General features: G+C 37.2%; 1 protein-coding gene across 2 annotated transcripts in view; it reads right to left on the bottom strand.

The window, feature by feature from the left end:
- The window catches only part of FILIP1 (filamin A interacting protein 1), a 74,036-nt gene that overhangs the window by 40,261 nt on the left and 14,318 nt on the right, over positions 1-19,457 (bottom strand). Inside the window, exon 1 of one of the 2 annotated variants that reach the window (XM_053458778.1) lies at positions 17,368-17,610. The exons of the other annotated variant lie outside the window; for it this stretch is intronic. The gene's annotated coding sequence lies outside the window, so the exon portion shown is untranslated. Of the gene's footprint in view, positions 1-17,367; positions 17,611-19,457 lie in introns of those variants that run through there. 2 annotated transcript variants of the gene reach the window in all.

The following is a 19,457-nucleotide window of genomic DNA, read 5'->3' as shown; positions in this document are numbered from 1 at the left end:
ATATTTCCATAATGGACAGCTTGTTATATCAAATGGCAATATATTTTATCTCTTGTATAACTTGTGGGGGGGGGGGCATAAATTTTTGTCGGATTTGATGGTTCTACTGTAATGTTAATTCTACTACCCCCAAAAATGCATTGACTCTCTAGCAGAATAATCATCATGAGTCACTGATTTACAAAGCTGTCAAAGTTTAATAGGTTACAAGTTAACCAACAAGAGAGCACTAGCTTCACTAGCCACACAATTCTCCCTTTGTCTTCACAAGCGAAGTGATGCATCGGATTTAGTTCTGCTGCTGATCAGTGGTTACTTATTTTAATAATATTTATATATATATATATATATACAGATTGTGTTGATTGTTTTATTATATTTTTGTTGATGATGTACCATTAATGTAAAAGCCAGTGATTGATAGGTTAAACTGGGTTGTTTTGGTGTTTAATGAAAAAGCAATGGCATTTTTTGTTATCAAGCTGGCACTCAAAGGGTGCACAACTACATGCATAAAGGAAACTACTGCTAGACTGGCAACTCTTTTTTGGCTGTGTAAGCTTACCTTGGCCAATAGAATAATTATTTTTTCATTAACATAGCACCAACATATTTCATGGTGTCGTACAATGGCTAAACAGGACATAACAAGTGGTTCATAACATACAACTTAGACTTACAGAAACAAAAGGCGAGAAGGGCCTTACAATATGATGATAATCAAATGGGTATTTAGAGAAACAGATTGGACCAATAAGGCATTTAATTAAATTCAAATATTTAGCTGATACTTTTATTGATATTTTCTGGGTTAAGGGCCAAAGAACAAACATCTGCCGCAGTGTGGATGGTTAATGATGAGTATCTAATAACTTGGTTAACACTTTGTATGCACATTGTTGGCTACATTAATCCAATTTCGATTAATTTTCATTAATCAAATGCCAATTCTTTTGTAGACATATACAAACAATTTGGAGATACATAAAAAATGGGTTATAGAATGTTTTTCATGAAATAAATTCTGCTTTAAATTAGCAGTCAATTGAGCTTGGGTGTGCATGTCTACCGGCTCAAAGTATGTTCTGCAAGAATTAAATCCACACCACATCCAAAGCCTACATGCGTATTCCAGAGATGCAGTATGATAATGGTCTACACTAAGGTTTTCCTAATGAGGGTGATTCTTGTATAGGCTAATGATATTAACTGTTGTTATGCAAATGAGATTTGCTCTTCTCCCCCACGCAATGAAGAGTGATTGACAGCAGCTGAAAAGAACAATGGTCACTTCAAAAGCCTTAATGCTTTGTTCACCGGTACTATGACATTGTGATGGCCAAAAAAAATCACTGTTGTCTATATTCGTTTCTTTCTGACAGGGGTAGTCAAGAGGGGGTAAATGGCCCCTGTGGTTCTTCAATTTGAAGCACATTTTGTATTGTTTAGCTGCAGTTCCACATTTGGCCACAGGGGCATTTAACACAGAACCATTGCATTAGTTCATATTACATTTTTATGTGATCCTCACATTATATCACATATCAAGCACAGCTATCTAATACAAATGCTGTTTTATTGCTTTATTGGAACATTAAAACCACACACCTGCCACATAGTCAGCTCATAACATTGTCCATAGACACACGTTTCATATCTGTTTTACATTTCTAGTAGTGGGCTGAGGAGGAATGTTTATTTTTATCTCTATTTACTTGCACGGTTACTTGACCCTTTACTCATGCGTGTTTTGTTTTGTTAGTGTCTTTTAATAGCCATTCCGTGCATGCAGCAGTAAGTGTACATTACGGCTGTCAGCTGCAGCACATTACGCTGGCAGTCACATAACTCTAATCTGTGTGCAGGTTACGTTACACGTCACTGATCTGGTAAATGGAAATACATTCAGTATAGGCTAATATTAAACTAACTGTTTAGAACAGATGTAAACTGAATGACAGTTTAGGAATTACAAAGTATGTATGTAGTGCACTGTCAACTCTGTCACCTAAACCCAGCTACTACAAAGCTCAGAAAACCTGCGCATTTACTATTTAACACCAAGCCATCCCTCTTGCCTGTCCCTACAGGATTAGAACGTTGCAAGGCCAGACTGCAAAGAGATCTCCCCAATGGGCCCTTCTCCATGTGGTCACCATGGCAGTTCCTAAAACTCTCTGCTTCTGCCTAAAACTATAGACAACTGCATAGTTCGCTCATATAATGGAGCCAGATTAGGGCCAAAGAGACAGGTGCCAATGGCCACATGCATTAAAGGTTGCCCTGCTGATGCGACATGATCCATTCATAGGCATGTGCAGTTTCCCCGGGAAGTTCATCTACCTCAAGTAAATAAAGTTAAGCATTTATTCACTAAAAATTGTGGGGAAGTGTTTAGAATTCTACACTATGTATTTTTTTCTTATTTGCCTTGTAAGCTCCTTGCACCCTTAAGTTAAATATCTAAGTTAAAATAAAAACTTGTAAAAAAATTTTGACCCCATTATTTAAGTACAATGAACAATGTTTAATTAACAGCCATTCATCGAGCCAGTTCCTTTGAGATTTGTTCTTTTATGCTCTGAATAATACATTCATAATTATGTGTTATATTAAAAATAATTCAAGGATGTTGTTCAATAATTGTGCGGTCTTGAAGAGCCAGTGCTTTTCTCACTGCTATAACATAGCTCTGGAATTTCTTTAATGTATAATGTGTATATATACAGTACATATACATATATATATCCTAGATAATAAAAGTACATTAGACTTTAAATCTGTTGTTTAAAGTAATGTTGAAAAATTAAAAAGTTAAGTAGTTATAAGATATATTTCTTTTTCAGCACCATTCTTATCTCCGCTTTGTCAGTTTTCGTAAATTTGCTAAAACGTTGTAGCTATCAATCACTGGAGAGCTAACAGAAGTGCTCCAACTATTACTGAGAATTCATCACTGTGTATACATTCTTCAGAAATCGAATGTGTACTCTTAAGAATTAATGTGTATGCATTCTTCAGAAATGTAAAGTCACCTTCATATAAAGGAGCTGGATGTATGTGATTGCATTTTAAAGTTCAATATTGTAGAACACATTTCACTCTTAATATTTGCACATATTTTAAAAAGCAAAACATATATATAACGCATTAAGTTTTAAATTAACTAATAGGACCAATACTTAACCAGCATTGGGCGCTAAGACTCCTATACATTGCGGATAATATTTTTTTATTTTACAACTATTAGTATTCTGTGAACTGTTGTTCTATAGAACATTGACTTCAAAGCTACAATTTCTTTTTCCCTTCCCATAGATTAGACTTTGTGCTCTTTGCCCTGCTCTATGTGTGGGTTTGATCCATACATTTTTTTGTGTTATACAAGACCTTTCTTATAACTGCTAGGAAGTGGTATGACACATAATCAATTCACTATGGCTCTGAGTTGCAGCTGACAAGGTTATTGACAGAGGTTACATGTCTTTAGATTTGGAGAGTCATCCTATAACACTCTCACATAATACAAAGTGAACTCCTACACGACCAGCTGTCTGGCAGTACAATTCCCCGCATTATTGGCAATTTTTCATGTTTGTTCTTCAACAGAGTAAGGCAAGTTAGGCAAGAGATAAAACATTTTTATTCTTCTAGAAATGCAGTAACTTTCAAAGAGATTGTTATTTCAGAGCTTTAATACCAGTCTATTTAACTTGTTACTTCTATTTGCTTTGCATGGTATGTTATTTTAACAAATACAGTCACATATAGCAACATAGTGTCTGGTGAATACTGTTACTGAATTGGCGCACGGGGTGGGACTATATTATATACTTTACATCGCATTTCCACCTGGTTACAATATTTCCTTAATGTCAGGGGTGTAATCACTAAACCAGGAGCTTCATCTTTCATCTTGCCAAGTTTACTATGCATTATGATGAACCAACATTGGGGAACGTCTCCTCTAAGAAGGGCTGAGCAGGACTAAAATGTATAGTTAATGTGAACAGTCTTTTAAAGTCTACAAGCAGTGGTAGAGGATAATACGGTGAGGGAATTTATCATGCATGAGATGGGCATATGACCAAGGACTGATTAAGGATTCAATATTTACATTAGGAAAAACTAAATGGCCCAAATGGTTCTTATTTTCTGTCAGATTATATGACATCTAACAAATCTTGGCCCTATTTTCAAAAAATTCTATTGGTCAGTCAAGTTAAAGTCAATATAACAAAGCAGACTCAACTTGCCAAGCAGCATGTATATTCACTAGCATTTGACTTGCAGCCATCACAGGGGAGGGCACACATCCTCAAGTTGCAGGGAAGGACATATGAGTTGAATGGCACCAATGGATAAGTGAGGTGGAGTCCTTCTGCTTGTCTATATATAATTAACTTTTAACATTCAAAGATATGTTTTCACGAGAAACTATCAGAACACATAAATAGATAATATAAACTTGAGAAGCACAGTCAACTGTTTGCGTTCTCAAACTCTATAGAACAATCAACACAAAGTAACACCTTGCGTAGCCCAAAACGTACAAGCCTAAACAGGTAAAGTGCCATGAATATTTTTCTATTCTGTGTGAAATAATAAGAGTTCTGATAAGGTGATCACACAGATTAGGACAATATTTACTTGGTAACTAAGGTTGCATTGTATGGGCATACACAATACCAATATATCCGGGTACATGATATCACCTTACATCTGGGAATTCTGTTTTGATTTCACTGTGAATGTGGAAATTCACTTCCTGGAATACAATGGTTCTGTTTTCCTTTTTAAGTTTTTTTTTAATGGTCACGTGTTTTTAGGCTAAATTAGGAATCGCTTATGCATTATAGCATTATAATATTTGTGCCCTATTAAGTTGTGCACCGTGGAAGCTACTCTTTGAGCCTAAAATAGAAGCCAAGCTGTAGATGAAACGGAAGCCACGGACACCTCGTTATGTTTTGTACTGGAATAGAGTTTCATTTACCAGGAAATGTACATCTGAAACTGCAATGATCTCAAAGAAGGGATACAAGGTGTGACTTTTTAATCAATGTAAGATATGTCAGTTTCATTTTTAAAAGTATTCTTAGGTATTCATACCATATTGAGAGTAAAAGGCCATTTTAAGTAACATACCAGTAAACAACAAAAAAAAAGATTTGGAGTAGTACATAACACCTGCACTGGATACATGTGGCTACACACCTGGGGCAGACTGGGATAAGGAGACAGCCCTGGGACTTTTAGGTTGAAGTGAGGTTTTGGTTAGATATAAATATTACAGCTTGCCAGGCCATCAATATGTAGTATCAGAGGTTTTGGTTAGACATCAATATTACAGCTTGCTAGGCCAGGGGAGATCAGAGGATTTCACCAACAACTCCTTATCCTCCTGACCAAAACTAAGACAGTGGGTGTGTTTGGCAAAATCGGGACTGTAATGCAAAAGAAAACAGGAAGGTTGGGCCAGACTTGATTGTGGTTGGAAGGGGTTATCGGGCACCGGACAGTAATCTGGTGTGCCCAATGGCTGACTACGGGTTTATAGCTGTATCTGTGCATTTTATACTGATTTTTTTAATCTGATTTGTATTTTAAATATCTATTTCACATGTGAAATGTCTAGTTAATCTAAGAATATTGCTTGCTATACTACAGATACATTTTCAGGGAACAGAGAAAAATAACTGTTTTTACAAAAGCAGATTTTGATATTTCTCATCTTTAGTGGCAAATGAAATTAAAGATGAGGAGAGGCGGCATTCAGAATTGGGACTCTCTTATCCGACTTACTACTAATGTACTGTTCTCCTGTGTGGTTATTGAAGCTGTACATGAGAAGTGCTAAAAATATGAAGAGGTGCTAAATGAAGATCAAAAGTCTTCACTACAAGCACCGTAATTCAAATAAATCATTAAACATGAACAGGAAATGCCTATGAGAACGCCTATGCCTTCCTACATAGAGATATCATGTGAATGTGTAATTGAGGATAATATAAGTTTACATATATTATATAATAATTATATATTGAGAAATTATATATTAATAATTAATATATATAATATATATGTAAATACAATCTACTTTATTCCAAATACCTTGAAGATTTCAATAAACAGTGATTCTAATGCTAATGAAAAGAAAAATCACTTTTTATACCCAAACCCCATTTGTATTGTATCCGTTTAAAGGTTGTGGTTCAACGACTGAAGATTATTTAAGAAAATGTGTGACCACTATATATATAGAAAACATACACCTTTTCTCACCATCTGCAGTTCTTTGCATTCTTCAGGTTTAAACTTGGACACCAATTGTTGAAGCAAGAATGCCCCTCTATTTATGGAAGCAGAGAGCCTCTCATTCCAGAGATGTCAGAAGCTCATGGAATGCATCATACACAGGGGACAGAAAGTCTCCCACAGCACAGCATGTTGCTTTACAAATAGATGCTGTCATTTGTCTTGATTATATATACATTATAAGAATGTCGCAATGTGTATTTATATACATGCAGATATACATTATGTGCATAAACACACCATATGACTTTTTTTCTTTCTATTTTACATTATAAAGCAAAGTCCTACAGGATAGCTTTTCTGTATATAAACTGCAGTATGCAACCCATTAGATCATTATGTCTACCGTATGGTGGTAATCCTGTCCACTGGGGTTCTAGAACAAGAAGCAATTAGAAACATCTGAACCAGGCTTACCCTGCTTTCCGAAAGTGCAGTGTTCCTATGAAATGATTCTTAAGCCAAAATGTCATAAAGCGAATGAGCAAAAAACCCAGACAGAGAATAAACGAATAACGAGCAGGATACGGGCAAAGGGGAACAGTGGGTGACAAGACACTACCACAGGTATAACCAAGCAATGATGGAATTGCTTGGTGCACTTTCATAGGGTCATCCATTAGCACTAATTGATAGCTTTTGTGTGGTCTTGTGCCCTGTCATGGGAATATACGCTTGTGCTCCATTACGTACTTATAGGTGGTGGCGCATGCACAACATGTACACTTGTCAGGCTGCAGGGACCTGTGAAGCAGCCTCACGGGTAGTCCGCGAACGCAAGACATGGCAGCGGTCACGGCAAAGTGAAGTAGCGTAAAGCAAACTTTTGAAAAGCAGGGGTTATCTGTACCCATGTTAGTCCAATGATGCCTAAAATACCTGATGCTTAAAAACTCAACATGTAAGAAATAAAATGAATCCAATCCAGGCCTGATGCTAGCAGATTGTAAAATGACAATTGGTTGAGTTGGAGCATGTACCTATACCCTGTCCACTTCCAACCCCAAATGTTTAGAGAAAACACTGCACCCTTAATAGTGTTCAATGAGCTCCATAGACTTAAATGGAGTCCATAGTCTTGCATGCTGCTCATTGAAGTTTATGGAGGATATGAATATAAAACAAGACCAAGCACCGAAAGTGACTTATGGTCTCTACAGCAGAAGAAAATGGGCGTACTATATGGCCCAATTGTTCTCATCTGCTGTCAGATTCAAGATCTGTTGTAGAATGTTGGGTAAATCTCCAGAACCTAATAATGCAACAGCATTCCTTATGTTGTAAGTGTTGTGATGATGTAAACCTGGGAATTCTCTGGGTTTGACCCGGAGCCTCCGGATACCGACCTACTTCTCCTGGGTTTCTAGTTCAGTTCCTCTCTCTGGGTAGAGAACTAGTGTTTGGTTATGCCCAATCCCGACACACTTCTCATATACTCCCTGCCTACTTCCCAACCATAAATACCCTGGGGCTGGGAGGTTCCAAAGAATGCTCATTACCCGACTTTCACGTTTAAGGGCCGATACCTGCTTGTGTATGTATAATCAATGAGTCAACTGACTGATGTATAATACTAAAGCAGTATCTAATGACATCACTGCCCTGCTTACATCTGTTTTTTGGCAAATGAATACTGGATGGGCAATAAAAAACACATAGCTTAGACCTTCTTCAGATAACAGCCTTGTGCAATATCTGGTACATGTGCATTCTTTAACTGGAGTGTAAAATTCGAAGCATGACATCATTGTGTATTTATGGCTGTTTTAATCTTTTCCGTTTTTTGATTTGGGCAGAAGATAATGCATGTATTGAATATTACCACCACGTAACAACACAAACGTTTCTACAGCAAAGATCTCAGTAGCTGGGTCACATCATAATTCACTATCCCCTGTAAAATTCTGAGTAACTGTGCAATGTTCGATGATTCAATAATGATTTCTGGAAAAAGAAATCCATTAAGCACAATATCCTTTCAGGTACACCTATGCATACATTCAGTTCAGTTTAATAAAACTCTTGGCGTTCTTGGCGTTGGCTTCCTCTTGTAATGTGGTTTCTTAAGCGAAAAGCGGTTGCCTTTTTGAGCTAGTGAATTTAGTGTTAGGAGTGATTAACTATTATCAGTTATTGAAAAAATCCAGTAGTTCATTAGTCCATGACTTGTAAAAAATAAGAATAGCTCAGCGACGTACCACTTCCAACTATGCACACTTGTAAACCTCTTCCCCCGTGACCAGTTAACTCATACCCCTGACATCAGTGCCTTTTCAAGCAATGATCTTTGTTATTGAAAGGGGATTTTTTTTAAATTTCTAATATTACATTAAACGTAATTTTCAACAAAATTTTTTGCTGATTTTCTTTTTTTTTGAAACCAGTTCCAGTGTTTGCCTAATATAACGTTTTCAGACAGAAGCGTATTAGCCATTTGTAGAAGTTCTAGGTCTGTTATCTCAGACAGACACCTTGCCTCCTTTTCACACTGCCTTGTGGTAAACAATAGAGCGTCTCAGTCTTAATCACCCATCCTCACAATCTGACTAATGAAAATCTATGGATGAAAGGATTTCATTGTATACGCACGATTTCTTTAGCATTGCCATAAACAGTCAATGTGGTGTTTGAACTGGGAACGTCAGTCAAAATATATCGTGATTCATGACAATGGCAGCCTCCACGTATGTGGCTATAGGTAGCCTATGGGAAATAAATAAAACCATGTTTTCTTGGGTGCTAATTTAAATGACTCTAATGCTTAAAGAAAAATATACATTTCTAACTCTCTCATACTTGCTAACTCTCTCAAGCACACACACACTTTAAATGCAATATTTTATTTTTATAAATGGGTCTGTCCTAACAAATTTGGGACTGTTGGCAGGTATGAATTTTTTTTATGGCAATTCTCCTTCAAAATGAGCAAACCTTAAATTGTGACAGTGTGCCAAGCCTCAGCTAAAGTTACATAATGCTGCCAGTTACTTACCAAATATGCTGTGGAATAGAAAGTGAATTTGTGTGTTGTTATGATTTATGCCATCCAAATATGAGTGCAGCCAAGGGACAAGGTGGGCAAATGTCTTCATATAAATATTGTCAAAAAAAAATTAGAACATCATTGTTATAAGTAGAAAACGTACATGATCATATCTAGAAAATATCTAGGTTTAAACCATACCACCCAACATTTCAAATGGCCAAAATCCCAGGAAAACCAGGACAGTTGGCACCTATGTCATCCAGGCTAACAAGTAGAATCTATAAATCACTCGGATTGTTTGGAGGCAGAATAGGTGCTCCCACTGTGAGCAATACGGATCATGGGCTTGTTTTAGTTGATATCTGTCACTAAGCATATCTTGTGATATGGTGATCTCTGGCCAATCTCCTCAGCCACCTCACAATCTGCATAAACAAAAAGTTACATTCTCCCAAAAATGAAACCATTTACTACAATCAACCAAGTAATGCATTTTTCTGACAGCCATTCACTGGATTGTAATGAAAGGAAAGCTTGTAATGTCCCATCTGACGTATTCTCAAAATATATGTTTTATTTCATAATTTAAGAAGCATCTTCCTAGATAGGTCCGTGAGGGTCATCCATGTTTCTTTTAACCAAGCAGAAAAACCCTTAAGGGCCCATCAGAACAAAACATAGCCTGACTTGAAAAGCTATTTTAGACTTGGCTTGCTGCACTCTCATGTTAATGGTATGATGCAGCTGCTGTTTGTTTTATCCTTATTGCTGACAGTTACAGCTGAGAGATAAAATTTGATTTCTCACCTCTAACCTATCAAACTGCTGACAACAAACAGCCCTGGGGTGCCTGCCAAAGCACCGTTGATTAAATCAGAGGAGCAGCGTTAGCTCAGGGGGTCAATACTTCTTTTCTCTTTAAAACAATACTTGAAACGTAAGGCATGCACTGTTTGGCTTTCATCAGTTTTCTGCAAGAACGCAGAAAACATTTTTTGTGTGTGCTGAATTTTGGGCAATTTTGGATCCTATAGATTATTGTAAGCAAGTCTGGTACTTTCCGTAAGATTTCTATAATGGGGTCTTCAAAACCTTCTATTCCTTGATTACAATTGCTTTGTATTTCCTAGCATCCTCTGGTTTTAGGACTTTGCAGGCAGGACCTTCACCACGTTTCAGGTACAGTCATACACCCCAGGCTATGTGCTGTGTAACGCACTACATACATTGCTGATGCTATAGAAATCAATTATAACAATTAGTAAAGTTTTTGTAACTATTACAAGTGGTGGTTTAGAGAAATTGTTTCGTTTTCTACAAAAAAGTACATTTTAAATCTCCCCAAATAAAATACCTTTATACACAAAAGGTCCTACATTCACATTACTGTTTGCGATGATGTCAACCACACGGCTGAAACTTCAGCTGCAAAGAGTTCTCCAAGATATCTCCTACCTCTGAAAGCTGTTAGAGAAGGATTTTGTAACCCAAGGACATTTTCTTGTAAGATAGCCATATCTAATAGCCATGAATATGTCAGCTTTATTACATTGAATGGAGGCTGTGGGAGCTGTAAAGCTGTATGTCAAAAACAGATCACGCTGGACCACTTCTAGCCTCACATTTAATTACGTCCCTAAGATAAAGTCCCCTACTTTGTCCAGTTGAAATTTTAGGAGTATGCCTTTCTAGGGTACCAGGGAAAATTAAAGAATATTTGGCTTCACTTTAATAACGTCCAAAATAAGTCTATAAAAGTTTATAAAATTAAGGAGGTATGTGTGTCTTTATTACATGACATTACTCATGCATGTCTGGGAAATAGAGTTATTTTCTCAGCAATCTCTTGGACAAGTAAAATATACTGGCAGAAGATTGAAAGAACTGATGATGTCAGAAGGCAGCTATTCTCAATCACACACTGATTTAATTTAAATGTTGCAAGATAGTATTATAGAAGCCTAATTTCATTTTCAGTTGATTATTTTCTGTGTCATTAAACATACTTAAAAAATGTTAATCAATTTCCATAAACCATGTTCATATATATATATATATATATATATATATATATATATATATATAGTTGTACAGTTTTTCTCTATATAAATCAATAAATAATAACAATATTAAGTTTAAAAGTTCACTTGATGTAATCCGAGATCTGTGTCTTTGAGTTGCAGAGCCAGCATTATATAATCTGTATTCTTGAAGTTCTCTTCCTTCTCCTTACCCTGTCCCTGCAAAGGCTGACTGAACCAACCAACATTCAGCAATTTAACAATAGAAGTAGGATAATGTGGGGAATAATCTTGTTGTTCTTGAGAGGAAGGAACACTCCAGTCATCATATTTACTGTAATCCATACGATAGCTTAGTGTTCCCTTTGAATTATTTTTACTCTGCAGAATCTCCCTATATATTTGTCCTTTTAGTCCTCTCAGCTTCTATACTGGGAACTCTCTGGGTTGGCAGGAGTCTCCAGTTGAAACGCTACTATTCTGAGTCTCCTGGTCACCCTTCTCTTTTCTTGGGGCAAGGGAGCAGTGTTTAGCCATACGCACCACCCTCCCAACCCCTCCAACCAACCAATTAAATACTTTCTGGCTAGCTCCTAGCCTCACCCATCACCACCATGTCCTCACGTGGCTAGACACGGTGGAAGGAGAACCTGCCCAGGAATGTGTACTTCTGTGTGTGTGTATGAGCATGGAAGTGTACTTGTGTGTGATCATGCATGTGTACTTGCATGTGTGTGTGATCATGCATGTGTACTTGTATGTGTGTGTGAGCATGCATGTGTACATGTGTGTGTGAGCAGGGATGTGTAAGTGGGGTGAGATGGAGTGTGTGTTGGTATGAGTAAGTGTGTGTAATTTGTGTAAGTTTGTTTACATTTGTTGTATGTTGGAAGGGGGGAGCAAAGGTCAAAGAAGGCACAGACAAGTTGTTTGGGGCTATGATGGCACAGACTAGCTGTTGAAGTTGGGAGGCCTGGGGGCAATTTTCGCACCAGGGCCCCATGGTTTATAGTTACTCTGCTGGAGAGGGGAGATGTGATAGAAACAGTTAAACATTTAAAGGTATTTAACAAAGTACAGGATAAAAGTGTATTTCAAAGGAAGAGAAATGTTAGAAATATCATAATCTATAACTAGAGGGTCTATGTTACTATTTGCTGCTCTGCATCCACTCCCAAACTGATAGGACAATTAGCATTTCATGTATTTGCTATTTTCAGCAGCAGAGCTCTTGATCTCCATGTTGATAATTAAAAGTATTTGGAAGTTCAGGTAAAGTGAGGTTGACTTTAACTAGAACCCCAGAATGTTACATATTACAGTTTAGCAAAAAAGAAGTATAGCAGTGTAGGTTGCGGAGATTCCAGCCTGTCTCCCCTGTCATCATTACTCTTTAACAAACACAAGGAACTCTTACATTAGAACAGACACCAACTTCTTCTCCTGATGTAATTTTGTTAATTGCAACTGTTGCTATTAGGGACCTGTGAGTGCCATACTTTTACGCATGATTCTATACAAGGAGTGTCAGAAAAAGACAAAGTGGTCTAGGTAGTTTGTCTGTTAATTAAAGGGGAGATTGTTACTTTGTACTTTTTGCTTTGTAATTAGTAATTATTTTGCAGATATTTAGTTAAAAAATCAAGGGACTATTTTACCTTGTGGCGACTGAGATCTGTGACAAAACCGGTTTATCAGTTACTTTCAGTAGGGAGACATAACTCAATATGGAGGAAAAATAATGCAACTCCTAGCAGCAACTTAAGATGACTACTCCTATTGATTCTACAGGTAAAGGGTGGATTTCAGCTTAACCCTTGGCGTACCGACATAGGCCATATACATACCTAGTTACCATTAAAGTACAGTAAAGAGAAAGCTGCTCATCAGTCTGTGGCCCACCACCAGCTAAGAGTAAAAAAAGTGAAAATCATGGTATCTATGTTAACGCCACCTGCATGGGAGCTGAGGGGCAAACGCATATGGAGGTATTCTGCACAATCTGCATGGGAGGAAACCAAGAAAATTTAAAGGGACTACCCAGCTATCATAGGCCTTTAAGACCATATGATGACTGGAACATCCCTTCTCAAATTAAGTTGAGAGACCCTGAAGCACTTCTGAAGAGTTACTATGATGTCCCTGGGAGCCGTATCTAAATATCACAATCTAAACCTAAAAAGGATTATATTTTTTTTATATAAAATCACTAAATTACAGTTTTTAAAATCACTACTTGACAGAAACTACTTTACACGACTATACTCAGGCACCTGTTTTATTATGTTTGCCGTTTGTTCTTCTTGCGGTAGAAGGATTTCTCTGAGGTAATCCGTGCAATGTGAAACCACACAACAGGCAGCTGTACAATAGGAGCCGAGGTAACAACTGAATAATACTTCCTGGCCTTTCACTTCTCGCACTGATGGTGATAAACAGCATAATGGTACAATTACAACTTACACAATACAATGCATTACCGAATTATTTTTGTTGGGTATCGCAGTGAAATCGGTCATTCTCAGAAGCCCAGAGGAAGTGTGTCATCGAATTTATATGAAACAAGGAAACACCCTGACAATAGTGTTTGGATGTCTCTTTGAAATAAAATGATGTACTGTTTTTAAATACACTTAAGACATCCAGTCAATGAGTAATATCTAAATGACTGCCTGTTAAGAATAATACTGTAGGATTCATTCATTTATTCCAGAAAACAGAGCCAGGTTAGGATGAACAACACATTGATACACAAATTACAATTACTGGAATTGACAGCCGGACTATGGAACACATGATGCTGGAGGTATTCTACCGGCAGTCCCCTGCCTTTAGTTAAAGGAAGTATAGTCGGCAGATTAGTAAATGGTCACGATAAATCATAAAAATGTAAGCAAAAATGATGCAAATAAATAAGCATAAAACAAGCTGCTTTTTGTGAGGGTATTATATTTAAAAGTTGAGTTTTACACCTTAGAAATTAAAGCTTAAACAGCTATACACAATACACTATATGACCAAAGGTATGTGGACACCTGACCAGCACGCCTATATGAGCTTGTTGGACGTTCCGTTTCTGAAACATGAACATTCATACGGAGTCCAAACCCTTGTGGCTAGAGCAGTCCCCGCTCTTCTGAGAAGGCTTTCCATAAGATTTTGGACTGTCTGTAAGAGAATTTGTGCCCATTCAGCCAAAAGGAGCATTTGTGAGGTCAGGCACTGATTTTATGTGAAAAATCCAGGCTCTCCGTGGCATTCCAAGTTCCTCCACACCGCGAAGCGGTCTACTGCTTTGTGGCTGAGCTGTTACTCCTAGATGCTTCCACCTTACAATAATAGCACTTACAGTGGACCAAAGCACATCTAGTAGGGCAGAAATTTCCCAAACTGACTTGTGGCAAAGGTGGCATCCTATGATGTGCAACGTTTAAAGCCACTGCGATCTTCAGTACAACCCATTCTACTGCCAAAGTTTGTCTATGGAGATGGCTGCCTATGTGCTTCATTTTATACACCTGTCAGCAATGGCTGTGGCTGAAAGTCCGCATACTTTTGGTCATATAGTGTAAAAAATAAACTTTGCTCAACCAATTACTATTCCATTATCAGCCAACCACAAATACACTTCGGTTTCTACAGCTTACCCATACAAGTATTTGTGTTTCAAATGTTTAACATTTACGATTTTAAACAAATGTGGGTTTTATTATCTGTCAGAGCTGTATCACTGGATTTTAACTACATATTTTCTATGTTTGGGTCTATATAAGTGCTTTTAGACATAGGGCACCATTAATCCAACTTTACACCATATCATTGAGGATCTGAGCTTATCCTTGTCTGGAAATACAGGACTTAATTCAGTGACCTGTTTATACTTTAATTGGAACTAATGGTGGTTTAAAATGCATGGTTTGGGATTCTGGTACTCGACTAAACCCAAAATTGCGGTCAATAGAAAACAACTTTTACTAATTGATTCAATAAAGCACACAGAGAATTAACACAACTTAAATGGATTTACCTTTACACAATACATCCCACAGCAAAAAAAACATTCAACGCCAACACATGGGCAAAAGCATACAACGGACCCACTATGCGCTTTCTTATATAAAACTGAATTAGGAGTAACATGAATGTAACGGTTATTATTTAGAAGTTAACTATTTCAAGTGATACATATTATTAGCTGCCAAACAAATAATTTAATATTTAACCCACGAGTCAACAGACATCAAAGGAAATATCAGCAAATGAGTAAGAGGCTTGGCTACTATAGCCAAGTGTTCATATGAACAGGGCCCATCTTCTTATGGGTTTAATTGTACCTGGTATAGCACAGAGATTCAGATATTACCATCACAACTGGTCCTTACTGAAAACCTGTCCTGGCACTTACCAGACTTGTGTCTATCATATATTATTCAATTCAATAATTAAACATGTGTTGAGGTGCCCCAAGGTCACTTCGCATTTTTGGGTACTTGTGCCACAGGTGGAGAAATTGATCTGGTGGCTAAAGGCAGAACTAAACATTTTGCTTTATACGAACCCGCATCCAACATAACACTAAACTGGCTAAACAGTTGTTTATAAGGAAGAATCTTGTGGAGCAAATGGCAGACGTTTCACCTTTCTCTATGCTAACTGGCCCTCATATGCAACTTAGCCCCAGAACTGAGCTTGCTATATAATCACTGATGTGAAAGAGACTCATTTTATCTCTTCCAGCCAAATAAGGTACTTGAATGCTCCATAATAAGCATGGAGTTAGAACGTACACAAGTGTGTGTGTGTGATGTGTCTGCTCTGTCACTGGTTGCTCTGGGAAGTATCTCCTTGCTGTCATGGTGTATAGCGCTGATACCGCAACATCACACCATTTTATCAACCATAAGATATATTTTTTCTGATTTGAAGTATTATTTAAAATAAGTAGAATTATCACAATATTTGTTAGATTAGATAACACATATTCAATATTCTGCATATTTTTTAAATATTGTTCTTTAAAATAACAATATCTCTCTATGTTCAGGAATAATAGTGGTAAATATACGGAATTACAGTAACCATGGCCCATATTTCTAAAGCATACTGTCAAAACTATAAATCATTAATTAATATTAATTATTGTTCTAATTATGATGTGTTCCATTGGTTGGCATAGCTATTGGGCATGTTCCATAGAACTGCTCTTTACAAATATGGACCGTGTACCTACTTGTTTGTGAATTGATTAGTACTTAGAGGACATTGTTTGTTTCTCCTCAAATACATTCTTGATATTGTGGTCTCGCTCACATTTTTTTTAATACTGTCACAATTGTACCTCTCCTGTCAGTAAAACAATATGTCTCTACATCATTATTTTGTATGCTTTCTATATAAGGCTCCCCTATTTCTTGTTAAAATGGATTTATATTTGATTATATATCTATTGTATACCCTAGACTGTAAATTGGCATTCTTTAAAAAATATACTGTATAAAGTACAATTGATATATAATGACGATAATAATAATTATTACTATTATTAACCCAATAAATATAAACATTTTGAATCTCAACTGGATCTACTATCCATTTTTCAAATAAAAACACAGTTCTTAACTCTATAAACATTTAAATAAAATCATGTTTTAACCCTATATGTGTCGCCTTTGAAATAATTTCTCCACATACTGTGTTCACATTAGAATTTCTATCTGACCACAGAAGGTTCTAAGATTGTGCAAGTATTTCTCTTATTTTTCATACTGCATTATAGTGTTATCTTTTTCAGAAAACCAAAGGTGATGGTGGTCCTGCTCAGAGGAGCTTACAATCTAGAAATCTATTGTATTGTATTGTATATGTATTTATATAAATACTTATTCGTTTATTACAAAGTTACCCACTGTACAGTATACTAGTACAGATAGAGTATCATGTGTGATTGTGTATCATTGAAGAGAGAAGGAAGGGGAAATAAGCAGAGACTGATATAGACTTGTAAAGAAACTCTACATGGAGACAATAAGTGACTTGCCCTACCTGATGGCTGCGGACACAGTCAGTGAGTAGATCACAAGATCCTTAGTAAAGTGGATCCCCTGTGGCTTGGCTTGAAAAGCAGAGATCGCCTGCTTAGCACACCAGTAAACTTCAGCAGGACCACAGAGACACGAACAAAGCATCCAGCGCATAGCACTGAGCACACCGACAGCACTCACACAAATGCTAAGAATGCAGTCCTGCTCGCAGGCAAGTGGGAGGTCACATGGGCTCCCACCCAGACTTTGCTTTTCCCCGTTAAACCGCTGTCTAGGTGCTGTTGGGCTCTGGCAGAATAGCTGGGAGATAATGTTTCCTCTTTTTTTGGACTGGCCGGGCTCGCGTTCAGGCAGGAACTTTGTGCCGGGCTATATTTACCCCGTGTTCTCAGGCTGGCGAGCTCGTCAACAGCTGACAAGTTCGGAGCATTCTTATCCCTGCTGCAAAGCCGAATGATACAGCTACTCCAAGGAAAAGGGAGGCTATATACATACATATTGTTATATGTATATATGTGTATATAAATATATGTATGTGTATATACAATATATATATATATATATATATATATATATATATATATATATATATATATATATATATATATATATATACCGTATATGTGTGTGTGTGTACCCTCCCTTGTACCCATTCATACTAGGCTGTTACTAAGCATGTTAAAGTGTTCTGTTTATAGCTCTCTGTGTAATTGGGAAACTCATTCTGAACAACAACTATAAGTGTTTTATTTACCCAAGCTAATGTGTACTCAAACATGTTATCTGTATTTTAACCCCTACAGGACCAGGGCTATGTCTATGTCCAATGTGATTTTCCCCTTTTTTATTTAGTGTACCCACACAAATTATAAATTGTAAGGCTTTCTTTGGAAATCACAATCACATATTCAAGTCATTATTTTATAGGTACAGACACATTAGTTCACTGTTTAGATATAAATCGATAGTACATAGCTTGTGCAAATGGAAAACAAATACCAAAGCTAACTTATGGGTGAAAGTGTCTCCCCGAAGTTAGATGTCAGATCTTAGTAAGTTCATCTGAGTTTGAAGCCAGCAGTTAAAAACTTACATATGGCTTAGTGAATTCCATCATAAAGTAGATGGGCCCTACTAATGGTAACACAGGTGCAGGTGGACCCCCAGGTCTTATAAGCCCCCAAGGGTTTTTGGAGCAGCAATGGCTTCTTTCAACAAGCTCTAATCTGCAGTTATTGATGAGAGTATTACATACTACTGACTTATGTTTTGAGTAAAGGTGCACATAAGAGAGCAATATATATAAACACACGCTCAATAGACTGGACAGGATACATACATGGGAAGAGTTCCCTCAACACAGCTTGTAGGGGGCCCTCAGATTTTGTGTTACGCCACTGCTTATGGCGAGACAGAATATCAGGCGTTTTGGGGGGGTCGCACTGGGTATATGGCTAGGGCACGGTTGCCTGATATAATCTCTACTCATCTTTGCTGGATACATGTGGCTGCACATATAACCCCTTCTTTACTGGGTACTTTGTAGTCTAAAACCTAGAGCCTGTTTTTTACGAGCTTTGATTGCCCTTTTAGTTTTTTTTCTGAGCACAGATAGGGCTTTCTTTTGATACCACTTTTAGTCCAACATATGAAGTAAACAGAATATAGTGTAGTACTTTTATAGTGTGTGGTTCATTAATAATGATTGCTCATGCACTCACATGGGAAAATATTATTCAGTCACTATATCACTTTATTAGTCGGCATAAATTGCTGTTTCAGAGTCTTGCATTATTTTCACAGATAGTATACAGATTTGTAACTGTAATGATGAACAAATAAAACAATAAATAACCCACAATGTACATATTTCTGGAAAGTAGACAACCTGCAGTATTTCACTTGAAGCTTTTAGCAGTGCAGACCCAAGACATTGCGCTGCCTGGGTCCAAGGATGAAATGCTGCCCCTCCACCAAAACCAAGCCCATATCCATTATGTTTGATTAATCCACTCACAGTCATTCTCTCTCACGCTCTCTCGTGCTGTCAATGTCTCCCTACCTTATCTGACAACCACTTCTGTGTCCTTG

The sequence above is a fragment of the Spea bombifrons genome, chromosome 3, assembly GCF_027358695.1.
Source record: "Spea bombifrons isolate aSpeBom1 chromosome 3, aSpeBom1.2.pri, whole genome shotgun sequence".
NCBI classification, from domain to species: Eukaryota; Metazoa; Chordata; class Amphibia; order Anura; family Pelobatidae; genus Spea; species Spea bombifrons.
Note: the sequence above shows the minus strand (reverse complement) of the source record. Positions and strands in the feature narration are given on the sequence as shown.